At 34.5% G+C, this 11659-nt stretch overlaps 1 non-coding gene across 1 annotated transcript; it reads left to right on the top strand.

Moving 5' to 3' along the window:
• Positions 1 to 4534: 4534 nt before the first annotated feature.
• Positions 4535 to 4609, top strand: trnan-guu (transfer RNA asparagine (anticodon GUU)). Its single transcript has one exon. It is a non-coding gene; the product is annotated as a tRNA-Asn (tRNA).
• The last annotated feature ends 7050 nt before the right edge of the window (positions 4610 to 11659 follow it).

The raw sequence follows: 11659 nt of genomic DNA, 5'->3' as shown, positions 1-11659 counted from the left end.
ATTGGTTCATTTATGTTAATACTGTATTAATCACAGGGCCCATTATTGTGTGTCATCGTTGCTCCGTGCAACTACAATTAAAATAACAGAAAAGGCACAAATGTCAAAACATACAAAAATACACATGAAACAAAGATAGAACATCAACTTGTACAATATATATGTGATAAATAACTCTGCCCCGCCGCGATTAAGCGATCATTGGATAAAACAGGGAGCCATGCCAAAGTCTACCCGCCGCTGCTCCACACCCTCTGGGCCTGAGGATTGGACTTTGGTGCCGCGCCGAGCAAAAACTGGCGAACAGCGTAAGACATCACAACCAGCCCCGGAGATCAACCTGTCCAACAGGTACAATGTGTTGGATGAGCAGGAATTTCCACCATTGCCAAGAGCCGCTCAACACCAGCAGACAGCCAACTTCGGGTGCTCTGTGATGCGCTGCACTCCTAAAGGTGCGCCTCGCCAGCCCGCCCCACGCAGGCCAGCTGTGTTGACTTTCACCCCCCGACCAGGCTCTCCTCCGGCCGTGTCTCCCGCCTCGTTCCCTCCGGAGACACGAAACCACCCCGTAGGCAAGCCCTCCACCTGCGCAGCCTCCTCCACGGACATGATTGGCCCTGGACTGAGCGAACGCAGTACGCCCCAGGATGGTTGCCCCAAGGCGCGTCCCCGACCGGCCCCTACGACCTTGTTGATTGGGGATTCTATTATTCGCCGTGTGAAGTGTAGGTCGACTGTCACAATGTGTTTCCCAGGGGCCACAGTAAAAGACATCAGTGAAAAAATTCATGACGCACTGGAAGTGCACCCCTCTGTCCACACGGTAATAGTACATGTCGGCACCAATGACGTTCCCCGGCGACAGTCGGAGCTTTTAAAGGTTGATTTTCTAAACCTTTTTAATATTCTGCGCCAAGCAAGGGTGAAATATTTCATATCTGGCCCTATCCCTACAATTGGCCGTGGGTATGGCCGCTTCTCCAGGCTCCTGTCTTTACACATATGGCTGTCATCCTCCTGCCTGGCCCACGACATGGCGTATATTGACAATTTTAATCTTTTCTGGAATCGTATGGACTCGTATAATAAGGATGGACTACACCTAAACTACAGGGGAGCGCGCTTTCTCTCCACCAACATAAACTTTTATTTGGCACTGCGCCAGGACTCTAGGTGCGCATCCCCGTCCCCAACATCCACATCCTCGCAGTCTCAGGAATGACTTCGGACCTCATCAGAGTTAAGTATACCGACGCACAATATTCCAGTCCACATAACATACAAATCTAAAAGACAGAGGATCGGTCGTAAGTCCATAAACTTAAATCATCTTGTGCCCCTGCGCATGCACGGAACCGAGGAGAACAATCCCTCAGGGACTTTTAAAACGGCAGTTTTAAACGTGAGATCACTGTCAAATAAATCGTTTGTAATTAATGATATGATTATTGACAGGAACTTAGACTGCATGTTTTTAACAGAGACATGGACAGGTGCTGATGGAGCGGCAATTTTAAATGAAACCACCCCTCCTGATTATAACTACGCATACTCATCCCGCACAGGAAAAAGAGGAGGTGGCACAGCCACAATCTTTTCCACCTCATACGGCTTCAAAAATGTTTCTTTTAATCACTATTCATCATTTGAGTATCACTCTCTGGTTTGAATTAATCCTCATATTCTTTTTATCTGCATTTACCGCCCCCCCCAAGCCCTCTACACTCTTTATCAGTCAGTTCTCTGATCTCCTGTCCATTGCTCACTCAACATATGAGAAAATTATTATTGTAGGTGATTTTAATTTACACATTGATAATCAATCAGACTTGTTGGCAACAGAATTTTTAAATATTTTAAATTGTATGGATTTTAAACAACATGTCTCACAACCCACTCACAACAGAGGCCACACACTGGATCTTGTGATCACATATGGAATTTCTGCTGATCCTGTCTCTGTTGTGGATGTTGGCCTATCAGATCATTTTTGTGTGTTTTTTAATGTAAGTATTATTGTTCAGCCTCCCCGGTCTGTACAAATTGTCAAGAAGCGTTATCTTACTGCTGAAGTGACTTCAAATTTTACCAAGATTTTAATTCAAATTCCTCGCCCCGTTTTACCCTCTTCCTGTGATTTTATTGTTGACAATTTTAATAATAAATTGAAATCTACTCTCGATGCTGTAGCCCCTTTAAAAGTAAAAATGGGTAAAATAAAAACTGCCCATGGAAAAATGAAAAAACTAAAAATCTCAAGAAAAATTGCAGGAAAGCAGAAAGAAAGTGGCGCAAGAATAAAATCACAGTCAATTATGAAATTTACAGGGAACAACTTAAAAACTACAATAACTGTCTGAAGGAAGAAAGACACTCATATTTCTCCAAACTTATAAATGACAACCGCCATAATCCAAAGGTCCTGTTTTCCACATTTAGCTCGGTAATTAACCCCATCTTCAACAACAGTGCTCCTTCAAATATGCCCAACTGTGATATGTTCTTAAGTCACTTCACCAGTAAAATACAGTCTATCAGGTCAGATCAGGTCAGCAACCACAGCCAGGCAATGCTTTTATCTCAGATCCACTGTCTTATCTGCTACTTTGGAGAATTTTGCCCTGGTTGATGCTGAGAGTCTTAACAAAGTCGTTTTACAGTTAAAAACAACCACTTGCTTTTTAGATTCCATTCCCACGTCTCTTTTTAAATCGATTTTTACATTTATCGATGATGATGTTCTTAATATTGTAAATTATTCATTGCAGACAGGGGTCTTTCCTACAGCTCTTAAAACCGCCATGGTCAGACCCCTTCTCAAGAATCATAAACTGGACCCCTCCCTTGCCAGTAACTACAGACCTGTGTCCAACCTGCCGTTTTTAAGTAAAATTTTAGAGAAAATTGTTTTTAACCAGATCAACGATTTTATTAATTCTAACAACATTTTAGAATTTTATCAATCTGGTTTTAGAGCACACCATAGTACAGAGACGGCACTGGTTCAAATTTTAAATGACATTAGATCCAACATGGACAACAAAAAGCTTGCCGTCTTGGTCCTGTTGGATCTTACGGCAGTGTTTGACACTGTGGACCACCACATTCTTTTAGACAGATTACATAACACAGTTGGTCTCTCTGGGTCTGTTTTTAACTGGTTTGAATCATTTTTAACAAACAGGGATTTTTATGTTAGTATTGGGGAACACTCATCAAAAAGGTGCAAAATGGATCGTGGTGTTCCCCAAGGGTCAATTTTAGGTCCAACCCTTTTTAACCTTTATATGTTGCCTCTAGGACAGGTCATCAGGAGACACGGCATTAACTTTCATGGTTATGCTGATGACACTCAACTTTATGTTGCCGTGTCTCCAGATGACCTCAGCCCCATCGACACCCTTTTTAATTGTATTTTAGATATTAAGTCCTGGATGGCAGCAAACTTCCTCCAGCTCAACCAGGGCAAAACTGAGGTTTTAATTGTTGGTCCTGAGGCTCAGAGGGAGAGGCTCAAAGCTAAGCTCCAAACCCATTCACTCGGCTCCTCTGAGAGGGTTAAAAGTCTGGGTGTTTTACTAGATTGTGAGCTTAGCTTTGAGCCACACATCAGGTCTGTCACCAAAACTGGTTTTTATCATTTAAAAAATATTGCCAGAGTACGACCATTTCTCTCTCGAGCCAGTGCAGAGACTTTGATACATGCTTTTGTCTCAAGTCGAATTGATTACTGTCACGCTCTCCTTTCTGGTCTTCCCCAGAAGACCACTGCACCGCTGCAGCTGCTCCAGAACTCTGCAGCCCGACTGCTGACGAGGACCAGAAAGAGAGAGCATATAACACCAGTGCTCAGGTCTGTGCACTGGCTCCTGTGAGCTTCAGGATCAGTTTTAAAGAGCTTTTATTGGTTTTTAAAACTCTTAATGGTCTTAGCCCTATTTATTTATCTGATTTGCTTTTAACATATGAGCCCTCTCGGACCCTCAGGTCCTCAGGTAGTAATCTCTTAACTGTTCCTAGAGTCCACACTAAGACTCATGGTGAGGCCTCATTCAGCTTTTATGGCCCCAAACTATGGAACAGCCTACCTGAGGACCTGAGGTCCGCTGCAAGTGTTCATATTTTTAAAAGTAAACTTAAAACTTATCTTTTTAGGCTAGCTTTTAATTAAACTCTTACTATAAATTTTACTTTGATTGCTTGTATTTTTATTTGCAACTGCGGGACTGTGGGGGGTTTTGTTGTGAAGCACTTTGTGCTACATGTACCATGTATGAAAAGTGCTATAGAAATAAAGTTTGATTGACTGATTGAAATATTATCGATATGAAAATGAGAAGAAATGCAGACAAATGGGATGGTACCCAGTGAAGGACCTACTACTAATAATTTTATTTTCATATTATTTGAATTCCAGTTTAAAATAGTATGATATTATGTAGCATTCACAAAAAAAAGAAAAAGGATTGTATAAAACCAAAACCTTCCAGCATCGTCTCTACTCTTTTAACTGTATTCTGCACCTCATACAGTCTCTGTGGCGCAATTCGGTTAGCGCGTTCGGCTGTTAACCGAAAGGTTGGTGGTTCGAGCCCACCCAGGGACGACTGGTTCATTTATGGTAATACATGATTAATCCCAAGAGGAATTATTGTGTGTCATAGTTACTCCATTCAAGTATAATTACGTAAAGTAACAGAAAAGGCACAAATTTCAAAATGTACACACACAAATATACATATTAAACACAGTTAGAACAATGATTTGTTCAATATATACCTGATAAAAAGTCTCATAATGGGAATTAAAAGAAATGAAGATAAATCAGTGCAAAAATATTTAATGGGTTTTTACCCAGTGAAGGACCGACTACTAGTACGAATTGTGTTTTCATATTATTTAGATTACAGTTTAAAATAGTATGATATTGTGTAGTATCCACAAAAAAAGGACTGTATGAAGCCAAACCTGCCAGCATCGTCTCTACTCTTTTAACTGTATTTCATCCCTCATACAGTCTCTGTGGCGCAATTCGGTTAGCGTGTTCGGCTGTTGCACATCTGAGAACATCAAAGTACAAACTGCACAAACTGTGCAAAAACAGAAACACTGCACATTTTTCTTTTCCAGTCCAATCCTTGTCCATTCTCCAAACCTAAACCCTAAAATGAGTCCAGAATGCTCCAACGCTAAAACATTAGTTCCACCTGTTTCATGTGCTAACCTGAAGAAAAAATAAACACCTAGGAATGATTCCATGCGCCCCCCGGAAAGCGAAGCAAAAAGCAAAGCGAAGCAAAAAGCAAAAAGTGGGGGGCCCGCCCCACTTTTTGAGAAACACTGTTTTAGCCAACAAGCTAACAGCAGCTAACCCTTCCAGTTAGCAAAGTTCAAGTTGTGTTTTAAAATCTAAAAGATTCTGTTCTTTTTGAAAACATTCTTGGCTTCTGCTGAAATGTGTATTCAGTTCAGAGAATGTGGCTTTTTATGTATTTCATTGGCATCTTATACTAGATTGTATTTACAAAACAAAACAGAAAAGTGCAAATATTTCGTAAGAATTTATTTGAACCTTATATTTATTTAATTATTCCTACTGACAAATGGAATTAAAAAAAAAAAAAAAATTCAGACACTTAATTTCAGTGAAAAAAAAAAAAATCAGATACTTAATTTAAGAGCATAAAAAATTCAGATACTTAATTTCAGTGAAAAAAATATTCAGATACTTAATTTCAGTGCAAAAAATATTCAGATACTTAATTTCGGTGAAAAAAAAAAATTCAGATACTTAATTTCAGTGAAAAAAAATATTCAGATACTTAATTTCAGTGCAAAAAAAAAATTCAGATACTTAATTTCAGTGAAAAAAAAAATTCAGATACTTAATTTCAGTGCAAAAAAATATTTAAATACTTAATTTCAGTGCAAAAAATATTCAGATACTTAATTTCAGTGAAAAAAAATATTCAGATACTTAATTTCAGTAAAAAAAATTAATTCAGATACTTAATTTAAGTGGGAAAAAAAAAACTTCAGATACTTAATTTCAGAGCATAAAAAATTCAGATACTTAATTTCAGTGAAAAAAATATTGAGATACTTAATTTCAGTGAAAAAAATATTCAGATGCTTAATTTTAGTGAAAATATTCAGATACTTTATTTCGGTGAAAAAAAAAATTCAGATACTTAATTTCAGTGCAAAAAAAAAAATCAGATACTTAATTTCAGTGAAAAAAATATTCAGATACTTAATTTCAGTGCAAAAAAAATATTCAGATGCATAATTTCAGTGAAAATAAAATATTCAGATACTTAATTTCAGTGAAAAATAATATTCAGTTACTTAATTTCAGTGCAAAAAAAAATTCAGATACTTAATTTCAGTGAATAAAATATTCAGATGCTTAATTTACTGCAAAAAACATTCAGATACTTAATTTCATGCAAAAAACATTCAGATACTTAATTTTGGTGCAAAAAAATATTCAGATATTTAATTTCAGTGAAAAAAAAAATCAGATACTTAATTTAAGAGCATAAAAAATTCAGATACTTAATTTCAGTGAAAAAAATATTCAGATACTTAATTTCAGTGCAAAAAATATTCAGATACTTAAATTCGGTGAAAAAAAAAAATTCAGATACTTAATTTCAGTGAAAAAAAATATTCAGATACTTAATTTCAGTGCAAAAAAAAAATTCAGATACTTAATTTCAGTGAAAAAAAAAATTCAGATACTTAATTTCAGTGAAAAAAATTAATTCAGATACTTAATTTAAGTGGAAAAAAAAAAAACTTCAGATACTTAATTTCAGAGCATAAAAAATTCAGATACTTAATTTCAGTGAAAAAAATATTCAGATACTTAATTTCAGTGAAAAAAATATTCAGATGCTTAATTTTAGTGAAAATATTCAGATACTTTATTTCGGTGAAAAAAAAAAAAATTCAGATGCTTAATTTCAGTGAAAAAAATATTCAGATACTTAATTTCAGTGAAAAAAAAAAAATTCAGACACTTAATTTGAGTGAAAAAAGAAATTCAGAGACTTAATTTCAGCGAAAAAAAAAAAAAATTCAGATACTTAATGTAAGTGCAAAAAAATATTCAAATACTTAATTTCAGTGCAAAAAAATATTCAGATACTTAATTTTGGTGCAAAAAAAATATTCAGATATTTAATTTCAGAGGATAAAAAATTCAGATACTTAATTTCAGTTAAAAAAAATTTCAGATACTTAATTTCAGTGCAAAAAATATTCAGATGCTTAATTTCGTGAAAAAAACATTCAGATACTTAATTTCAGTGAAAAAAAAATTCAGATACTTAATTTCAGTGCAAAAAAATATTCAGATACTTAATTTTGGTGCAAAAAAAAATTCAGATATTTAATTTCAGAGGATAAAAAATTCAGATACTTCATTTCAGTTAAAAAAAATTTCAGATACTTAATTTCAGTGCAAAAAATATTCAGATACTTAATTTCAGTGAAAAAAAAAATTCAGATACTTAATTTCAGTGAAAAAAAAAAATTCAGACACTTAATTTGAGTGAAAAAAAAAATTCAGATACTTAATTTCAGAGCATAAAAAATTCAGATACTTAATTTCAGTGAAAAAAAAAATTCAGATACTTAATTTCGGTGAAAAAAAAAATTCAGATACTTAATTTCAGTGCAAAAAAATATTCAAATACTTAATTTCAGTGCAAAAAATATTCAGATACTTAATTTCAGTGAAAAAAATATTCAGATACTTAATTTCAGTGAAAAAAATATTCAGATGCTTAATTTAGTGCAAAAAACATTCAGATACTTAATTTCATGCAAAAAACATTCAGATACTTAATTTTGGTGCAAAAAAATATTCAGATATTTAATTTCAGTGAAAAAAATATTCAGATACTTAATTTCAGTGAAAAAAAAATTCAGACACTTAATTTCAGTGAAAAAAAAAATCAGATACTTAATTTAAGAGCATAAAAAATTCAGATACTTAATTTCAGTGAAAAAAATATTCAGATACTTTATTTCGGTGAAAAAAAAAAAATTCAGATACTTAATTTCAGTGAAAAAAAATATTCAGATACTTAATTTCAGTGCAAAAAAAAATTCAGATACTTAATTTCAGTGAAAAAAAAATTCAGATACTTAATTTCAGTGCAAAAAAATATTTAAATACTTAATTTCAGTGCAAAAAATATTCAGATACTTAATTTCAGTGAAAAAAAATATTCAGATACTTAATTTCAGTGAAAAAAATTAATTCAGATACTTAATTTAAGTGGAAAAAAAAAAAATTCAGATACTTAATTTCAGAGCACAAAAAATTCAGATACTTAATTTCAGTGAAAAAAATATTCAGATACTTAATTTCAGTGAAAAAAATATTCAGATGCTTAATTTTAGTGAAAATATTCAGATACTTTATTTCGGTGAAAAAAAAAAATTCAGATACTTAATTTCAGTGAAAAATATATTCAGATACTTAATTTCAGTGAAAAAAAAAAAAATTCAGATACTTAATTTCAGCGAAAAAAAAAAATTCAGATACTTAATGTCAGTGCAAAAAAATATTCAAATACTTAATTTCAGTGAAAAAAATATTCAGATACTTAATTTCAGTGCAAAAAAAAATTCAGATACTTAATTTCAGTGAAAAAAATATTCAGATACTTAATTTCAGTGAAAAAAATATTCAGATGCTTAATTTAGTGCAAAAAACATTCAGATACTTAATTTCATGCAAAAAACATTCAGATACTTAATTTTGGTGCAAAAAAATATTCAGATATTTAATTTCAGTGAAAAAAATATTCAGATACTTAATTTCAGTGAAAAAAAAAATTCAGACACTTAATTTCAGTGCAAAAAATATTCAGATACTTAATTTCAGTGAAAAAAAATATTCAGATACTTAATTTCAGTGAAAAAAATTAATTCAGATACTTAATTTAAGTGGAAAAAAAAAAAAATTCAGATACTTAATTTCAGAGCACAAAAAATTCAGATACTTAATTTCAGTGAAAAAAATATTCAGATACTTAATTTCAGTGAAAATAATATTCAGATGCTTAATTTTAGTGAAAATATTCAGATACTTTATTTCGGTGAAAAAAAAAAATTCAGATACTTAATTTCAGTGAAAAATATATTCAGATACTTAATTTCAGTGAAAAAAAAAAAATTCAGACACTTAATTTGAGTGAAAAAAAAAATTGAGACACTTATTTTCAGCGAAAAAAAAAAATTCAGATACTTAATGTCAGTGCAAAAAAATATTCAAATACTTAATTTCAGTGAAAAAAATATTCAGATACTTAATTTCAGTGCAAAAAAAAATTCAGATACTTAATTTCAGTGAAAAAAATATTCAGATACTTAATTTCAGTGAAAAAAATATTCAGATGCTTAATTTAGTGCAAAAAACATTCAGATACTTAATTTCATGCAAAAAACATTCAGATACTTAATTTTGGTGCAAAAAAATATTCAGATATTTAATTTCAGTGAAAAAAATATTCAGATACTTAATTTCAGTGAAAAAAAAAATTCAGACACTTAATTTCAGTGAAAAAAAAAATCAGATACTTAATTTAAGAGTATAAAAAATTCAGATACTTAATTTCAGTGAAAAAAAAATTCAGATACTTTATTTCGGTGAAAAAAAAAAAATTCAGATACTTAATTTCAGTGAAAAAAAATATTCAGATACTTAATTTCAGTGCAAAAAAAAATTCAGATACTTAATTTCAGTGAAAAAAAAATTCAGATACTTAATTTCAGTGCAAAAAAATATTTAAATACTTAATTTCAGTGCAAAAAATATTCAGATACTTAATTTCAGTGAAAAAAATATTCAGATACTTAATTTCAGTGAAAAAAATTAATTCAGATACTTAATTTAAGTGGAAAAAAAAAAAATTCAGATACTTAATTTCAGAGCACAAAAAATTCAGATACTTAATTTCAGTGAAAAAAATATTCAGATACTTAATTTCAGTGAAAAAAACATTCACATGCTTAATTTCAGTGAAAATAAAATATTCAGATGCTTAATTTCGTGCAAAAAACATTCATATACTTAATTTCAGTGAAAAAAATATTCAGATACTTAATTTCAGTGAAAAAAATATTCAGATGCTTAATTTCGTGCAAAAAACATTCAGATACTTAATTTCAGTGAAAAACAAATAATTCAGATACTTAATTTCAGTGGAAAAAAAAATTCAGATACTTAATTTCAGTGCAAAAAAATATTCAGATACTTAATTTCAGTGAAAAAAATATTCAGATACTTAATTTCAGTGAAAAACAAATAATTCAGATACTTAATTTCAGTGGAAAAAAAAATTCAGATACTTAATTTCAGTGCAAAAAAATATTCAGATACTTTATTTCAGTGAAAAAAATATTCAGATACTTAATTTCAGTGAAAAAAAAAAATTAATCTGTATTTTCACGTTTACAGTGAGACCTGGAGGGGGGTGATGGGGAGGAACGGCCTCCCTGATCTGAACCCGAGCGGTGTTTTGTTATTGGACTTCTGTGCTAGTCACAGTTTGTCCATAACAAACACCATGTTCCAACACAGGGATGTCCATAAGTGCACTTGGCACCAGGACACCCTAGGCCGGAGGTCAATGATCGACTTCGTTGTCGTATCATCAGACCTCCGACCGCGTGTTTTGGACACTCGGGTGAAGAGAGGGGCAGAGCTGTCAACCGATCACCACCTGGTGGTGAGTTGGATCCGCTGGCGAAGGAGGAAACCGGACCGACTCGGCAGGCCCAAACGTGTTGTGAGGGTCTGTTGGGAACGTCTGGCAGAGCCCGATGTCAGTGCGGTCTTCAACTCCCACCTCCGGGAGAGCTTCTCCCAGATCCCGGGGGAGGCTGGGGACATTGAGTCCGAGTGGACTATGTTCTCCACCTCCATTGTTGAAGCGGCTGCTCGGAGCTGTGGTCGCAAGGTCTCCGGTGCCTGTCGTGGCGGCAATCCCCGAACCCGGTGGTGGACCCCGGAAGTAAGGGATGCTGTCAAGCTGAAGAAGGAGTCTTATCGAGCCTTGTTGGCCCGTGGGACTCCCGAGGCAGCTGATGAGTACCGGAAGGCCAAGCGAGCTGCAGCCCGAGCGGTTGTGGAGGCAAAAACTCGGGTCTGGGTGGAGTTTGGGGAGGCCATGGAGGAGGACTATCGGTCGGCCTCGAGGAATTTCTGGCAAACCATCCGGCGCCTCAGAAGGGGAAAGCAGTGCGCCACCAACACTGTTTACAGTGGAAGTGGGGAGCTGCTGACCTCGACTGGGGATGTTGTCGGACGGTGGAAGGAATACTTCGAGGATCTCCTCAATCCCACTGTCACGTCTTCCATGGAGGAAGCAGAGGCTGAGGTCTCAGAGGTGGACTCATTCATTACCCAAGCTGAAGTCACCGAGGTGGTTGGCAAGCTCCTCGGTGGCAGGGCACCGGGGGTGGATGAGATTCACCCTGACTACCTTAAGTCTCTGGATGTGCAGGACTGTCTTGGCTGACACGTCTCTGTAACATCGCATGGCAGTCGGGGACAGTACCTCTGGATTGGCAGACCGGGGTGGTGGTTCCCCTTTTTAAGAAGGGGGACCGGAGGATGTGCTCCAACTATAGGGGG

This window comes from Sphaeramia orbicularis, chromosome 18 (genome assembly GCF_902148855.1).
Source record: "Sphaeramia orbicularis chromosome 18, fSphaOr1.1, whole genome shotgun sequence".
Lineage (NCBI taxonomy): Eukaryota > Metazoa > Chordata > Actinopteri > Kurtiformes > Apogonidae > Sphaeramia > Sphaeramia orbicularis.
The sequence above is the reverse complement of the archived record's forward strand: the minus strand, read 5'-3'. Positions and strand labels throughout refer to the sequence as shown.